Below are 13,747 nucleotides of genomic sequence, written 5' to 3' on the forward strand. Positions count from 1 at the left end.
CGCCGTCCCGCTGCCCCTCACACCGGGACCCGCCTCAGGTGAGGGGAGGCCGCGCTGGGGCGGGAGGCGGCCGCGATCGGCGTTTGGCCTTTTGAGGAGCCGTGAGAAGCGTCTCAGCCCACACGAGGCATTTCCCACTTGGCTCACGGCGCTGCCGGGGTCGACACGGCCCATAACGGCCATAACGGCCCGGCTATAGAGGCGGCGAGGCGGCGACTCCGCAGCGCAATACGGGACGGGACGGGGCGGGGCGGGAGAGGAGGAGGAGGAATGAGGACTGGGCCGCGCATGCGCGCTGCGCTGCACGGGCCGCGGGGCTCCGTGTGCACTATGGGGGTGGGGGGGAATTACGCGCTGACGTCATGACGCGGCGCGCAGGACGTAACCCCGCCGTGACGCACAGCCCGGCCAGCCCGTGAGTTCCCGTTATGCTTTATTTTTTCACACCCCCCATCGCTCCGCTCCGCTCCGCGGGGCTCGGCCGGGAACAACGGGCGGGGGGGGTCGGGGCCGGGGCTGGGCAGCGGGTCGGGGCCGGGGCTGAGGCGGGCGCTGCGGGCCGGGCCGGCCGCCCTATTGGCGGTTGGCGGTTGGCCGTCGCCTCCATCCTGCCGCATCGCGAACATGGCGGCCGCCTCCGACCTGCTGCGGCTCCGCGGTTCGGCCGCTGCTGCCCTCGCGGCGGTAAGTGCCGGGCACGGGGCGGCGGCGGAGCGGCCGGGAGACAGAGGGCGGCCGCGGAACTCCCACTCGTACCCCCCCCACCAACGCCTCGCCTCCTCCTCCCGGCCTCGCCGGCGGCACCCGGCCCGTTCCCGGTCCGGAGAGCGGCCTCCCGGTGCCCCGGTCGGGCCGGACACAAAGGGCCGAGCGAGGAGGGCAACGCGCGGTCACATGAAGCGGCACAGCCAGTGAGCGCGGGGCGGGGGCAGCGGGCCGCCGCCATTGCCGGGCGCGGAGCGGCGGGGCCGGGGAGCGGGTAACGCCGGGCGGGGGGAGGCCGCGGCTCGCGGGTGGCCAGGGTCGGCCCGGGTTCTCCTGCGGGCCGTGGAGCGGCATGCAACGTCCGCGTTAAACGCTCGCTGCCCCGCCGCGCTCCGTCCGGCCCGGTGACGCGCTGCGCCCGCTCCCTTCGTTCCCGGCTCGGTCACCGTAGGATGCGGGGTTGTGCCGGTCCCGGCCCGTTGGCGGCTGACATCGGCGCGGTGCCACATCGCTGCGAGGCCGAAGTTAGCGAGCACCCAGCCGCGGGGTGGGGGCGGCTTGTGAGCAAAGTTTGTGTTCCATCAGGCTGTAGCGGTGAGCATCACACAGCTTAGCATCGTGTATCGTACAAAATCGGCAAAGTTTTCTGTCGTCGTGTTTCTGTGTACAACCTTTAGTCTACGTGAAGTACTTGCGTTGGGGTAATATGGTCGTTATAAACTGACAAGTCATGGTGGTAATGAAAAACAAACTGTCCATCCAAGCAGGCTGCCATCAGTGCTGTAGAACTCTGGCCCTTTAAGTGAGATCTCACCTACAGTCACGTTCTGATTTTTTGCCTTCCCTCCCTCCTAGCACGTAATTTCATTATGAAGGTTGTGTCATGGAACTTCGCTTTGAGACTCGTGGGGAATGAACACGCACCAGATTTTAGGAAGAAGCCATTTCGTGCTGTGTGGCTTAATGAATTTACACACGGACAAATGCTTGGAGAGGTTTGTGTTCCAGAGATAAGGATCTCTGCACTTCCATCAAGGAATGGTACCTTTTACTGAGAAGCTTATGAAATGCATTTTTTAAATAAAAGTTGCAAATTATTTTTTTCATTCAAATTAAGAAACAAGGCTTGAACTGAAGCGTTTTAACGTTTAGGAGGTACATCTGAGTTTTGACAACTTAATGTGGTTCTTCTGTATAAAATCCTTCACTGCCTGACTTGTGATTTGAGCAGGTGATTTGAGGGCAGAGCAAATGAACTGATTAGGCAATGCAGAATAGATCCTGAGGAGCTTTTAATGCGTCACTTACACGGAGAGAAAACAGCAATTTCCTTATTGGAGAGGGGTTTAAGTCGGGTGTGTGGAGGAGCAGTGCAGTGTGACAATCCCATTACACTGACTGACCATCAAAGCTGGTGATGCAGACCTGTCTAATATGACTGCAGAGGGATGCAGTGCAGGGTTATGCACGAATAACTAAAATAGGAAGAGTCTTCAAGACATTGTCTTTAAAATATTTTTCCCAACACCTAACACTAGCTCAGATAGAGGTTTCTCCTTATTACTTTGTAAATTAGATGGGAAGCATTTGGAGGGTAAGAGGGTGTTAATTTCACCAGTAAACACCTTTCTTGTTGACAGAAATCGTTTCTTTTGTTGTCTTTTGTTATGCTGCAGATAGTCCTTGGCAATGTCATTTAGCAAAATCGGGGCAGAATTGTATTACTTCGGTTTTTCTTTGCTGAAATCTTGTGGAATCCAGCATCTCTCCTGCAATAACACTCAGAAGTAGTGCCAAAACCAAGGGAAATGCCTATGAAAGATTGTGAGGGAGCCTTAAAAGTGATCAGTATGGCCTTGAAATCTCAGCAGGTGACCAGAGCCGTAGGAAGAAGAAGCCCTGTTGACATGAAGCATCCTTGTGAAGCTAATTATCGGAGCAGCCATTGATTGGAGCAGGAGCATCAGCAACTGAATTAACAGGATGTTGAACAACAGTGGCAGTGCCTTCCACTTTAAAATAACAGTGCTGAGTTTCAGTATGGACACTTGGGTTTCCAGGGGAGTTTTGGATGGGATGGTTTGTGCTTACACTTGTATGTGTTTGCACAACCTACTTGTGCACAACCTTTCTATTTGTAGAGACTTCTGCAGAAAACAAGTAGAAAGAGAATAAGAATCTTCTTGATAATAAAGCATATGAATGCTTACATATCTCTGTTCACCTTGAACAATTCCAGCTTTATTACCAGCTTGCACAAGATCTCAGCAGTGAAAACTGGACCAAATGGGGTGTAGTTGTGCCACTTGCTTTGCAGTTCCCCCGAGGCTGGTTTGGCTGAAGGTTCTCTGAGATGTTGCAGACCGGCCCGATTGGTTTGGCTGGTCAGGAGCTCGCTGTCAGCATGTCTTTATATTTTATAACAGCTTTTTGAGTTCTGCAACCTTCAAATGATGCTGCTTTTAGTTGCTACCTGTTGAGGTTATTGCTTTTAATTCCCTCTGTTATTTCAATACCAAATGCCTCACTCTAATGCTCTGGCTATTTAAAGCCAAACAACTGATTCCTTATGTGCTGTGCATTTTTGTATTCTGTACTGTGTATTGAGAGATGGGTGAAAACATTTAGTAAAATGAGGTTATATCTGCAGAAAGCTGCACTCACATTGACTTGTAAACTGATTTAGGCTGGCAGAGCCTCCAAAGCACGATTCCTTCAGCTGGAATTTGTGTGCAAACAACTTGAGAGCGTGAAGAAATTCCTGTTAAAACAAAGCAAAACAAGTCTTCCTTCTCTCAAAATATGTTCATTTCTCCTCCTGAGTGCTCTGAAAAGAAGCAGATTTTTGATAGTGAGCCTTTTTCCTTGCTGCTTTTTTTGGGATGTAGATGCAAACTCCATGCAGCTGCTGGCAAAAGAGCTTGCGGTACCCAAGGAAACTGTGAATGTCAGTCATTTTGGTTGATACGCTACATGTAGATACTACTGGGCTAACTAGGTTAAAGATTCCCACATAGCTTGTGGTCAGGAAAACACCCTTTTAATGCTTAATTAAAGAAAAAGTCTTTTATGCCTGTATGCAGTGTGTCCCTTAAATCAAAACTTGTGTCAACTAATAGCAAAGAATTCACACAAGCAGGGGTGGTAACTGTCATGCCCGCATTGTTCACTGCATTGTAGAAAAGGCCTCTCTGCTGTATGAGGATGTGAAATAGGCACTGGGATTTCCCTCACAGCTGAAATCATCCGAAATGCACCCCAATATGGTGCATGTCTACAGCACAGTAATAACAGTTTCTGCACAGTTTCTGTAAGTCGCAGCTGGCTGTTTAGAAGGGGCATGTAATGAGTGTGCGCAGACTTGGAATGTGCATTTAAAGAAATGGAGAGAGCGCGATGGTCACAGGATCAGTCATGTTACCTTGTGTGCGATGCAGCGCGCCTTTAATCCTGGGGTAAAGTCTACCCGTAATTCTGCTGTATTCACTCAGAAATCTCCTGAAGGGGAACAAGCTTGCAAAAATTCCAAAGTAAGGGGGAAAAAAAAAGCAAGTAAAAGTATCTGGTTGTGCTGATTCTGTCAGTGTCCAGCCGCCCCGAGCAACTGTTAGCTTGAGAAGTTGTTGCTGCAACGCCCTGAAGTTGCCAGTGAGGTTGAAGGGGAGAAGGTGGTGAATTAGCAGTGAGTGTGATACGGCTTTTGTTACGCTAAACATTAACTGGCTGTTTCTTATCAAGCTTGGGCCTACAGAGTGCGCTTCCTCCGGCAGGGCTGATTGCTGTTGGTAGGGAATTGCTGTTGTTAGAGGTGGCTAAGTCCAGCTACTGCAAAAGGTAGATCTCTCGCTGGTGTTATCACTGATTGACACTGAGTGCTTAGTCTTACATGGAATTGATTAGTTGAAGAAGGATGGCTTGTTTAGGAATTTAGTATTTCTTGAAGCTTAATCCAGAGGGTACAGAGTCTGCCTAAATCAGAACAAAGGTCAGATTGCTGGGCTTGGGAGCATTGCAGGCCTCTTGTCAGTGTGTAGTAATGGTTTTGTATGACTAACATTGCAAGTCAGATACATTCCGTACTTGCACAAACTTTGGAGTTGAAGATGCATTGCATTTTGAGGGAATTCCAGGTGCTTTAGTGTAAGAATGCATTTGCCAACAGAGTGATAGAACACAAGCAAAGCAAGATGCAAAGTATAGGTCTTGTATTGCCTTAAATACTTTATTTACAACCTTTTACCTGATCTTTCCTTTGTTAACTTCTGAAGAGCCAGGAATTCTTTACTATGTGATCATTGTAACGTTTCAGAGTAGCAACTGAATGCTTCCTGCCTGTCTGCTGAATAGTGAGCTGTGCTTCGTCCCATCTACCTTTCCAGTTCTGTTTCTTCAGGCTGACAGCTGTGGGCATTGCACTCGAGGTTTCTTCCCAATGCAGACATCCAGCAGGAGGTCACAGGGCTGCTTTGGGAAAACTGTTGCTGATGTGTGCTTGTAAAGCATGGCAGTGCTGTAGTGGCTCTGTGCTGCTGGTAGGAAGTGGCAGGCATCTGTTTCTTGTCTGGCTACAGGCAGCAGGCCTGTGGGGGGTGGCTTGGTTTTGTTTGGTTACCTTTTGGTTTTGCCTATTCTGCTTGGTAGGTTGCTGTCTTTCTCCTTTTTTTCTCTTTTTTTTCCCCATCTTTGGCTTTATGCTTCTGGTGTCAGTCCTCTGAGTATTTCTGCTGTTTGCCTCTGTTTTACACAGCTTTTCTAGCAGCACTGTTATCCAGTTTGAAGTAATTCTTGACTTTCTCTTTTGACAAAAGCCCTTAATGTTTGTAGTGTTTGCTGCTCATATCTTTCTTCTTCTTCATACCCAGGCATAAGCAGCAGCTTCAAGGCTGCAGAGGTTCAAACACTATCTCTACTATTATCTTTGTATTAAAAATAAATAGTTTTTCAGTCAAAAGCAGCAGGAAAGTTATAAAATGTTAATCCTTTAGCTAGGTTTCCATGCACCAAAACAGTGCTTGTAGTTTATAGAAGAGTTTACAGTATTTATGATTATTTCATTTGCATAGTAACTGTAACTGCTCTTCAGGAGTCTCCAGTGAAGACTTTGGTTTCCGTGCCCCTCTAATAACTATCATGGAGGAAAGAGGGAGTATTTGCTCTAAGTTGAGTTGTTATTAGATGTATATTTTCATATATATTTTTATACGTTTTTGCTCGAAAAGTTCTGGTGTAAATAACTTTGTCTCTTCCCACAGGAGGGCTGGGGTTTGTGCAGTAGTTGTTGTGAACGTATCTTCTGTGGGAAAGCCCGGAGTGTTTGTGCTGTGGGTGAGTGGGAAGCGCCAGCTCTGCAGCGGGTACTCAGCCTTCCTGCTGACTTCCTTTTTGTTTGTGTTTTTTCTAGATCTTCCTAGATTTTCATGTACGTGTAGGCACCAGTGAAGTCAGTCTTGTCTTGAGCAATGCTGTAAAAACCAAAAACCTGTTGCATGTAGTGAAAGCAACTGCAGTGCATAAAACTTCTACCAAAGGTTAGCGCTCTGAAAGTGCTGCAAAAGCAGTTCTTTGTTTTCTGTTATCTTGCAAACAAAACACCAGTTATTGCCTCCTTCTCGGGTACTTACTAACAGATAGAGAGAGGTGCTGGGAGATGAGCTGTGAGCAGCAGCCTCAGACGCCTTGGAGCAATTACAGAGTGGGTAAGAGTGCTCTTTGCCTCATATGCAAACTGCTGCACAGGTGAATCTGAGGTGGAGTGATTGCTTGTGTGGTACATAAACCAAAGAAGACACTAAAGGTCGCATATTGGAAATTCCTACATCTTTGTTCTGGAGAAGCCTCAGAAGGCTATTTTGTCTGGCTTGTTAAGGACTTTGGGCTAGCGTTTGTGTCCGTGTCCTTATAAAGCCTTGAATGTGCTGGATGATAGTGACACTCATAGTGATGGGAAATGTTTACATGAGCTGCTTCAGCAATGATTTTCATGGACCTTTCCTGTGTGTTCCTGTAAGATACCATCCTCTGTTCCCAGACTTTTTGGGTGGTGAGACTTAGCACCGTGATTCTGACTGCTGTGTGTGTGACAGAAACTGTGGATTAGAGGGTCCCTTTCCTTTCCCGGTGTGTATAAGGTTTGGAGAGGAGGGCAATTTGCCCATAAAAATCTTCTTTCCCAGTTTTACCACTCTGCTGTGATTGAGAGAGTGCTTTTGCCGCTTGCTATTGTACCAGTAGAAGTGTGTGTTAACAGGCATTATTTATTTCTTCTGCAGAAGGAGGGGAGCCAAAAATAGAAGAGCTCCTTGGGAGAAACCATTTGAGTTACTGTATAACAGAAGTGTCCTACTGTTTCCAAAAATACCACACAGGTACAGCGATAACTCATTTTTAGAAGTGTCTAAAAGAGGAAAAGCTCTCCCATCTTGATCCTCAAGAGAAAAAATGGTTGCAGCCTTCTTGAAAGAGATCTTTCAACACAGATGGTTCTTTAAATGTTGAAATGGGTCGTGGGAATTGAGAAGTGTAGCACCGCTCTTGTTTTCTGCATCTCTGCTCTTGATTCATAATTCTGTAAGGTTTGTTTGTCTTGAGATGGCTTGATTTCATTGTTCAGTTATATAAAATTTCATTAATTTTGTATTTCTGAGCCGACTGGAGGCCTAAAGTGGGTGAACAGAGGAGGAGGTGTGCAGGCCGTACTATAGCAAGGTGTTGTTTAAAAACAAAAATAAAATTAAGGTGTTGTTTTTTATGATCATTTCAGGAGCTGTGTGTCTGTGTGCCTCTTATCTATCCACGTAGATCTTTATAAACATTCATATAGAGACAAGCAATTTAAATGCTGTTATTTTCCAACATAAGAGCAAGATGCAAAGTTAGTATCGTGTCTAGGATTATTTATTGGCATTTAGAAAAACTGGGAGGATGTGCAAGTTCTGTGCTCTCAGAAATCCAGCAAAAGGCTTTAGAGTTTTAGAAGGATGGGTTTGTACTGCAGTGTTCCAGCTGAATGTTTCCTAATAGTATTTGGAGTGTTAATGGGGAATTGTTTGGTTTTGGCTTGTTAGACTGTTTAGAGAAAAGTGGTTTTGTTCAATTTCTGTGCCATGATCTTTCTGATATTTAGGATGTTGGGCACTGCTTTAGTTGAAATAGTATTTTATGTATTTCAACTAAACTTAGCTTTAGGTTCACCTAATAAGCTGATTGCAAGCCATGCTGTTGCCTACCATTTTCAGGAGATGTAAAAATACCAAAGAGGAAGAATTGGAAGTGGTCCTTTGTATTGCGGTTTCTACAATCTTAAAACAAAATTTGCCAGCTTAGTAATATTTATTTTAGGGACCAGGGTAATTTTATTCAAAATTATCTCCCTACAACTTCGCTTTTATTCCTCCAAATAGTTTTCTTTCTTATTTTTCTCTCTCTTTTTTTTTTTTCTACAGTAAGTCATCTGGAATGCCATTTCCAGCAGGAAGAGGCTTAATGTTGTCCTTTTTCTTCATGACTTCTGTCACTATTAATTCATTAGCATTTCTTCTTCATCTTGAAGGAGATTTTTGTTATTCAGATGTGAAAATCAAAGGTGTATGATCTTAATCAACAACTTAGAAAGAATGCATAAATATTAAAGTACCTCTATGAAGCATAACCTTTTGTTACCACTGCTTTAATGCAGAATTCACACTTTGTTTTTAATAGGGCAGCGCTTCCAGTTGAGTAAAAAAACCAAAGAATGCCAAAGTCAAACCCCCCTCTCCTTCAGTCTTGTCCTCAGTATGAATCTGAGTGGTTTATGACAACATATATGTCATTAAAAAAAAAAAAAGACACAAATATCATATTGTTTTCCTCTGAAAACAACTTTGTGAGTCCCTGGCAACTTTGTGATAGGCAAATGTAGTCAAGGAATAGGTTTGGGTAGGGTATTCCCAAGTCTAGTTTTTGGAGGGATTTCACTCTTCTTTGCTGTAATTTCCTTGATTTTCTGCTTTAGTTGTCCTTTGAATTTGCTTTTGCAAATCTAGGAGAAAGATGCAATTTCTCAAATGGAGTCTTAGTAATACCTTGTGTATTTCTGCACTTCTGACAAAATTCTGGAGTGTATTTAATTCTTGGCTCTTATTTTCTTTGTTGCTTAAAGTTGAGTGAATAGGAAGCGATCCAGTTCTAAGCATTTTTGTTAGAATTGCTCTGGTGAAGTCTGCTCCTCTGTGCTGTATGTAATATTAAGGCAGAGTTCCTCTCTGATGCGTTTAAACCAGAATAATTCACATTTCATAGAATGGTTTGGGTTGGAAGGGACCTTTAAGACTGGCTGTTTCCAACCCCCTGCTACAAGCAGGGATTTGTAGATATTCTCTAAGCATTTAGCCTTGCTTGTAGTTTCTGCAGTGTTCTAGATGAAAACAAATATGAAACAGTGGAGCTGAGCTTGCAAATCTAAATGTGTATGTTTATAAAACTTCCAGTGATTCAGGGATGTGTTAGTTAATATGTATGAATTGTTTGCAAGAAGTATTATCAGATCTCTTTTAATTGTGGGTGTGCAAAACCACTGGCAAAGTTTCCATGGTTATCCATGTAACTTGTGCCAAATGTATTGATGTTTCGTAACGATGACTGTATGCAGCCTTAGCCACTACTAATTCAGTTCTGTGGTCTCCTGTAACCCAATGTAAAGCCTATAAAATAGGCTTACAGTGTGGTCTCGTGTCTCATTTGTTCCTTGAGCTACTGTAGGAAATTTGGTTGGAAAATCTATTTTCATTAGGAAAAGTGAAGTTAAATGTCTGTATACCAGAACAATAACAAGGAAGTGTATTTTATTATTAAGTCCCAAGCAGACCAAGTGCCTCACTGCAGCCAGCAGGCTGGCTGTGCACAGCTGAGCATAACTGATGTGGTTTGCTTTTGCCTTAGTCTTTTCTGAAAGTTTTACCACTTGAGCGTACCAGAAGGATGGATTTCTGTAGGAAAATGGAGAAATTCGTTGCTGTAATCTGTCATATGATGGAGCACTTATATCATGAGGTCAGTATTTCATATGAGTAGCGATGTTTGTCTTGTGACTGTAAAGGAATATTTAAGGAGGTGAAGAATAAGTGGCCAAACACTCAGGCTATAATGGTTTTTCTTCTCTGTGTCATGCCAGGTATGTTGTAACCTTTTGACTGTAGGCGCTGGCTCCGTACACTCAGGCTATAATGGTTTTTCTTCTCTGTGTCATGCCAGGTATGTTGTGACCTTTTGACTGTAGGCGCTGGCTCCGTTTATTGGCTGTGCACCTGTATAGTTTGGTAGTGGAAAGCAGGCCAAATGCATGCCAAAACAGCTCAGAGAATCCCAGTATTCTTAGTATATGCAAATGAAGGGAGGCAGGGCTCCACAGACATCTAAAGGGTGAGAGTTAGAAGAGAGTGACGTTTGTGTAAGTGATGGGCAGTATTGGATGCTTGAAGTGCTGCCAGACCAAGAGAAAGCATTGAGTAGCTCAATGAGGAATGGGGTTCTACTTACTTGGAAAAGCATTTGCAGCACCTGCTGTAAAATGACAGAATGGTTTGAATTGAAAGGCAGATTAGTTCACCCTCCCTGCCACAAGCAGGACACCTTCCTGCTCAAGATCTCAAGACACCCTGGTCTTGAGACGTCTCAAGATCCCAGTCACCCTGGTCTTGAACACTTGCAAGGCACAACTTGACCCTAGCACCAAGAGCAATCCTCTGTCTTCATAAAGCAGGCTCCTGTGAAATGGAAGCTTTACACTGCTCAGGTGTGACTCCTCAGAGCGGTATTTCAGGTTTAGTCATTTTTAAGACTGCAAAAGTGTTGAGAAGGATTCGGAAGTGGGTGCACACACTGCTTTTGTCTCAGGTTTTCTAAACAGAAAATTCAGGGAGATGCGAATCTGCTAAGAAACTGCTTTTGGTTGCAGTGCCTGCTTTGATTTTGTAATCTCTTCTGAGAGGGGATTTTTGGTGGTTGCTCCTGTAAGGACAGAAAGCACACTGCTACCCGAGTAACCTCATACCAGACCGTGTCCTTACAGCCCATGGGTTAAAATAATTAATTACACTGCTGGTCTTGTTTGCAGCATCATGCGAACTGTTAAGTCTCTCAAATGGAGTTGTTTGAAAAGTACACTGTTATGCTCTCTTGATTAATGTAAATCAATTTGCACAGAGTACAGTATTAGAGAACACTGTCAGATAGGTACATGTGACTAAAGAAAATAGTCTGCAGTGAGATATCGTCAAGTGTGTAGCCAGAGAGAAAACTTGAGCAATTTGCTGCCTTGGGGTTTAAACAGAGTTTGTAATAAGAGGTGTTGGTGTCAGAAAAGCACTAAAGCTGAGAAGAAAATGGCTACCCGAAATCATTGTTGCTACAGTAACAACATGGCTTGACTATTAATGTGCTGCTTTCGTGGTGTTAGGTGTGTTGTGTGAGATGCTGCTCCTAGGTAGAAAGGACTTTAGTGGGAGTAGATTTAAATCCAGTTGGAAGCCTGACAATAACCATTAATGTCTTGTTTTAGAATATGTATCTATTTATTGGAAAGACTAATTTGTAGTGAATGTTTTTTCTGGAACTTTAGACTGACACCCCGTTGCTTCATGTGCACTTCCATGTCAGACTCCATTCTGTCAGGGTGCCCCTCTGCTGCCATCTGTACGGCAGCAACACATAATGGGATATTGGTGGGGCAGTTCGGCCTCTACTGCTGTGCCTCCAATATACGCCTCTGACATCATGTGCTGACATAGTAAAATATGAGGCTCTGCTTTTGGAGAGCCCCTCATAATACTCTCATGAATTTAGTGTGCATTAATAATGTTGGAAACCTGTTTGTTTTCTCTTGTTATTTCAAGCACTTTACTATTTTGAGTTAAAATTAGGAAATTACAAAACTGACATCCTGGTTGAAGATTTAAAAATAGGGAAAGCTCTTATTTAAGTGTGATCTGTGCATCTCTGCATTATATTTTATTTCATAGGGCTCTCGACATAGGTGTTCTGTAGTGAAATTTGCACATTCTTCTCTAATTGAGAAGAGCTCTGTTACATTGGAGAATTTCAAAGATGTGTAAGGAAGAGGTCAGTCAGGAAAGAGATGTGTGAAGTGCAGTGAATGTGTGAAAACAGGTTGATGCATTGGGTCTCACAGGTGGTGGGCTGGGAGTGGGTATACATTGGTAACTGTCTGCTCTCCATCCAAGTCCAGTGTGTGTGGAATGCATTGTACAGTGTGTCAGATCCCACACGTGTGTACTTGGGTAGTGTTTGTATTGGGACAGTCTTATTCCATCCATACAAAGCAGCCTTCTGACTCGTTTCAGTGGAGTCCTGCCCCATTTACTGCATCTCAGACCTATGCTGGATATATGAATTGCAATTTTCAAGGCTGTAGAAAAATGCTTGGTATGTAGGAACAGTCATTGGGGTACTGCTTGTTGCTTTTTATTACACAGAAAAGGATGCGCCAATTTGGTATACACAAGGCTTGAACACTTTGTGGCTCTTACATACAGCTTTGCCTCTATGTTTTATTGGAATTCAGGGGGCTTGGCAGAAAAGAGAACAGTTGTTACTTTAGAAATGAACTTGGAAGTGGAACAGGGTATTTTCTTGAGTGAATGGAACATGCTGCCTCTGATATTTAAAAAATAAAAAGGCAGTGCATGCGTTCGAGTTAAGGCCCTTGTTAACTTAGAAAAGAACTTCAGCCAGTGCTTTATGCTTTGGATTTATCATTGCTTATTTCCAACTGAGAAACTAAGTGTGCAAACTTGAACTAAAATTTCACGACTGATTTCTGTACAGTAGACATGGTTTCATGTGTCTGTGTTCTGGAGTGCGTTCATGCAGTAGGAAGGCACGTCCCTGTATTTGGGTGTATATAAAGCTTGTGTGATTACATAGCAAAGGAATATGCAGTAATTCAGACTGGAGGAGCTCCACAGCTGAAGGGCTGAGGTGGTTACTGTACAGGTAATGTATTGCAGAGATTTTGCTGACAGTGTAATGATGAGAGAAGTGTTCAATGTCAAGGATGATGCCAAGGTTATGTGCAGTGTCAGTAATGTGGAGTGAATCAGAGAGATGATGTCACACTGCTTTAGGCTTTTCCTGCTTGAGAGAAGCTGTTATGTTCAAGGTATATAATGGCAGGAAATCAAAAGCTGGTTCATGTGGTCGAGGTAAATGGGCTGAAGGGTGACAGAAAACTTACAGATGTCTGCTATGCTGAGAGTATATTGATTTGTAGTTTAAACTGGCAGAGTTTTACAGAAAGAAGGGAAATTGTTGCTCTGCAGTTTATTGTATATGTTATGGTAACTATCGTTGTGAGGGGCGCCACTTGATTTAGCTGAATGTTGGCGGACTGAGTATCAACAGTATGTAGGATATTGCAGCTAACCTTAGCTGGTGGGGAAGCTGCAGTGAGAAGTAACCTTTAGCAATGATGTATTAATATTCTTTCTTAAGATCCAGAAGATCTTTAAACTGATGCTTCAGTTTGCTTCTGTGATGCTTTGTGTGTTATAATATACTTGCTTACTGGATAATGTATGTTCAAAGCAGACAGCTCTTAAATGTGTCTGCTTTTTGTTCTTTTCCTTTGCTTCTCTGCAGATACCTTTCTGTCGTGACTGTGTGCCTGTTGTATGCATCTTTAAACACCTACTTCTGTCTGTATAGAGATGAAAAGTAGCCTTTTTAACTGATAGTTGTTCCATTAGTCCAAACCCCAGTCTACCTAGAATATTTTTCCCTCTGAGAGCTTTTCCTCTTTTTTTCTTTTCCTTATTTAAGTAATAGAGATTTTTGAAATAGTAATTAAATTTGTCATTTGACTTGACTGATGATAAAACACAAGTTCTTTTTTTCTTTACTCAGGTTATTCTCTCTGACAACTTTTTTCCCACTGTGATAGTCCAATTGATGTTACATTCATCTGCTTGTAATCTGCTTGTTTGGACTGAAACAGCTTCCCTCTGAAGTATCATCAGTTGTGTTCATCTCCTGCGCTGTCATACTT

At 43.9% G+C, this 13,747-nt stretch overlaps 1 protein-coding gene across 11 annotated transcripts in view; it reads left to right on the top strand.

Annotated features, from left to right (window-relative positions):
- Nucleotides 1-332: 332 nt before the first annotated feature.
- The window catches only part of ZNF644 (zinc finger protein 644), a 42,658-nt gene continuing 29,243 nt past the window's right edge, over nucleotides 333-13,747 (top strand). Inside the window, exons 1-4 of one of the 11 annotated variants that reach the window (XM_032446080.1) lie at nucleotides 333-415; nucleotides 1,561-1,700; nucleotides 5,958-6,030; nucleotides 6,975-7,070. The gene's annotated coding sequence lies outside the window, so the exon portion shown is untranslated. Of the gene's footprint in view, nucleotides 416-552; nucleotides 685-1,061; nucleotides 1,701-5,957; nucleotides 6,031-6,106; nucleotides 6,234-6,974; nucleotides 7,071-13,747 lie in introns of those variants that run through there. The other 10 variants (XM_032446081.1, XM_032446082.1, XM_032446089.1 and 7 more) reach the window with 10 other exon arrangements.

Source organism: Coturnix japonica, chromosome 8 (assembly GCF_001577835.2).
Source record: "Coturnix japonica isolate 7356 chromosome 8, Coturnix japonica 2.1, whole genome shotgun sequence".
Classification (NCBI taxonomy): domain Eukaryota; kingdom Metazoa; phylum Chordata; class Aves; order Galliformes; family Phasianidae; genus Coturnix; species Coturnix japonica.